The following is a 3,944-nucleotide window of genomic DNA, read 5'->3' as shown; positions in this document are numbered from 1 at the left end:
AAATAAGGATACTACCTTAAAAACATGCCAACTGAAGGAAGCCAGTCACAAAAGGTGACATATTATTTGATTCCCTTTATATAAAATGTCCAGTATAGGCAAATAGAGACACAAAGTAGATTCAGTGGTTGTTTAAGACTCAGGTGGTGTGAGTTGGGACGGGTGTTGGGAGCGAGAGCTAAAGGGTGTTGGGTTTCCTTTTTGAGCTGACAAAAATGTTCTAAAATTGATTGTGGTGATGGTTGCACATTTTGGAGTATCTGAAAAACCATCTAATTATACATCTTTAATGGGTGAATTGTGCAGTACGTGAATTCTATGTCAGTAAAGCTATTTCCAAAATACCTTTAAAAAAAAACAAAACAGTGCTACAGAGAATCATTTTATACATAACGAAGAAGCCCAATCCTTTTTGGCCCAGGGTCCTTACCGCACCGGGCACACGCACTAACTCTTCTGGTGATGACTGTTTCTAGCATCTCGGTTGAGACACAATGGCCACACTCATTTGATCACCTGTCCATTGGGTGAGATGCTGTCGGGGAACGTCAGCCGTCCCCAATAACTGTATCATCTTCCGCTTGTCCTGCTAAAGTGCTCTCCCCTGATTCTAAGAATCAGACCATTACAGAGAGTCATGACCCTTGGCAGTGATCTGTACGACTGCCATTATCAACAATTAATTTCTGGCGCATCATGGGGATTAAAACTGGCTTCTCAGCAATTCGGTGGTTGTAAGACTACTAACAACAAAAATAAAAGGTGACATTTACTGAGTACTTACTACGTGCCAAGTGTGGTAAGTATTTTACACGTGTAACTGGTTTTCTGTGCAGAAGCTATGAAATCTTTTTCTGTGTGATTAGCTCGACTCAAAACTTGATGAGCTCTGGCTATGTGCAAGGCTGAAGTATGAAAAAGATGAAATAAGGACAGAAAAGTCTCAAATTCTGTGTTACCTTTTAAGGTATAATTAAAGACCATGATCCTTTTTTGAAATTCTGAAATCCAAGAAGCTCTGAAAATCTCCAATGCTCTTGAAAACTCATTTGGTAGCAAAAAAGTCTGATCTCAATTGAGGACAGGTTATTTACAGACAGGTTATTCATGTGTTTTGCTGTATATATATAAATGATTGATTATGGGGTTCTGCCCCACACTCGGCCAGGGTATTCTGTAATATATATGGGATTTCAGATCTCATTCTTATTTGCATTTCATTTGCAAACACACACACACACACACACACACACACACACACACACACACACACATTTAATTACATTAAATCTTTGCTTCTGTTTTGAAAGAACCACTAAAGACGGGTAATGTAATAGTCCTGGGACAACCAAGTTCTCATTCTCATTCTTTTTATTCATTATTTAAAATCAAATAACACTAATAACACACTTCGAAAAAATGTAGACCATGTCTTTCTTCCACTGGCTGTCATTCTAAAAAAAAAAAAAGGCAAGAGATGATTGTAGCCAAACAAGTTTGTTTCTCTGTGGAATGTAGAAATTTAAACTATGTATATGGAATCCACATTTAATAGGAATTATTCAACATAATAATCATTAATTACTAGTCTCTAAAGAGCACACCGATAAGACAATGTTTTAGGCACTATTTAAAAAAGACAAATTTTCCAGAGAGTAACAACAAGGAGCACTCATTTAAAATATAATCTTCAAAAGTTTTCTTTTCTCTTCATTTATTCTCTACCATCGTTATGCGTAGTAAGTGAATCACAGTCTGCAATGATTGTTACAGATTGTCACAGCTCAGCACTCACGTGTCTACTTCCATCGGTGATTAGGATTACGGAAATACCAAGTCATGTAGCAGTTCCTCCAAGTTCAGGAGAAAAGTGTTAGTTAAGATCAGGTGAGGATTGGTCGCTCAGGAAAGTTTGGTGAAAACACTGGGATTTAGAAAGATTTTGAAATAGAGATGGCTATTTATCAGCTGCGGAATTTCCAAGAGCGAGCTTCTTGTTGGGAATGTATTCTATATTAACATCAAGGGATCTAACTTTAAAAGCCTTTATAGTCTTTCTTCCTCTTCTTCTCCCCCACCCCTTAAAGATTTACACGTTTCCTGTGCATTTCCAACTAAATCTCTCCAGGCAGTTACTGGGGAACAAATGAATTAGCTTCTGCAATGGGTCTTCAGGCTTTCAAATCCTTGTGACTCTGTCAGACCTAAGGAAATTATTCAAATACAGTGCACACTTTGAAGTCAGCGGAAGCTTTGTATGTGATGGAACCAAGGCAATATAAAATCAAAAGCACTCTTTTTTTTTTAAAAGATTTTATTTATTTATTTGGAGAGAGACAGTGAGAGAGAGCATGAGCAAGGAGAAGGTCAGAGGGAGAAGCAGACTCCCCATGGAGCTGGGAGCCCGATGTGGGACTCGATCCCGGAACCCCGGGATCATGACCTGAGCCGAAGACAGTCGTCCAACCAACTGAGCCACCCAGGCGTCCCAAAATCAAAAGCACTCTTAAAAGGATTTTATTAGTCCACAGATTCAGTTTCTGGATGCTGTAAAGTTGGATAAATAGATTGGTAGTTATCTTAACAATAATAAAGGCTACTTTGGTTGCCGCTAAAAAAAAATCATGGAGGACTTGGAGGCTTTTGGAAACCTAGTGTAAACTCTCAAAGAAATCTTGATTGCTCCTCTTAGGTGTACAAAGGCCACATTTAGAAGCATTCCATTTACAAAATCGTTTTGGCTTAAGCTTACCTTTTAATGAACCATCCCATTTACTCAGGCACTGAAAGGGTTAATGCAACTCAAGACGCAAAGTGTCAGGGCCCAGTGTATCATACGATCAGAGGGTTTTTCATTTCTTCTTTATCATGTTTATTTAAAATGTTTGGTAATTAGCTACATCATCCATTAGTTCTGAATTTTAAATTTAAATAGGTTTATATTTAAATTAAGTAAATTTTAAATTAAATAATTTCAAGTACATCTGATTCAAGTATATCTGACTTGTAAGACAGTCCAAATGTTTTGCCTGGAGCAACTATTTTTATCATTTTGGCGTCATTATCCATCTTCTCCATAATAATGTGTAAGAAAATAGGTCAGTTATTTTATGCATCTATATCTATCTATATATATATATGTGGAAAAAATATCTGGCTAAGGTTATACAGACATTTGGCAAGTTTGCATAAGAACTCCAATCTTTGGGGCATCTGGGTGGCTCAGTGGGTTAAAGCCTCTGCCTTTGGCCCAGGTCATGACCCAGGGTCCTGGGATCGAGTCCCGCATCAGGTTCTCTGCTCAGCAGGGAGCCTGCTTCCTCCTCTCTCTCTGCCTGCCTCTTTGCCTACTTGTGATCTCTGCCTGTCAAATAAATAAATAAAATCTTAAAAAAAAAAAAAAGAACTCCAATCTTTGTAGTTACTGTTCATTTTAGTATTGGTGCACCACAAACAACTCTTCTATAAGTTCAGATTGTTATGGCCCAGTTTTAGTATTTTGTAGATTCAGCTAGATCATATTTTTGCTTTGCTTTGCCACACATGGACACACGTGCACACACCCCTGACACAGCAGGGATACGGAAGGAACCCTGACCAGGCAGAGTTCTAGCTTGCTTCTGCTTTTGTGTGACCTTGGTGAAGTATCAATTTTGGGGGCCCCTGCACTTCCATTTGTTTCTTCTGACTCTGTGGTTCTATTCTAAATCTTGGAAAACATCGTACCCTCTAGGCTGATTATTAGTCTTACCCTAATGTTAGTCTTATAAAGGGCATCCACTGAAAGTTAAGTCATGGGTGCCTGGGTGGCTCAGTGGGTTAAAGCCTCTGCCTTCAGCTCAGGTCATGATCCCAGGGTTCTGGGATCGAGACCCGCATCGGGCTCTCTGCTAGGCAAGGAGCCTGCTTCCTCCTCTCTCTCTGCCTGCCTCTCTGCCTACTTG

This window comes from Lutra lutra, chromosome 10 (assembly GCF_902655055.1).
Source record: "Lutra lutra chromosome 10, mLutLut1.2, whole genome shotgun sequence".
NCBI classification, from domain to species: domain Eukaryota; kingdom Metazoa; phylum Chordata; class Mammalia; order Carnivora; family Mustelidae; genus Lutra; species Lutra lutra.
Note: the sequence above shows the minus strand (reverse complement) of the source record.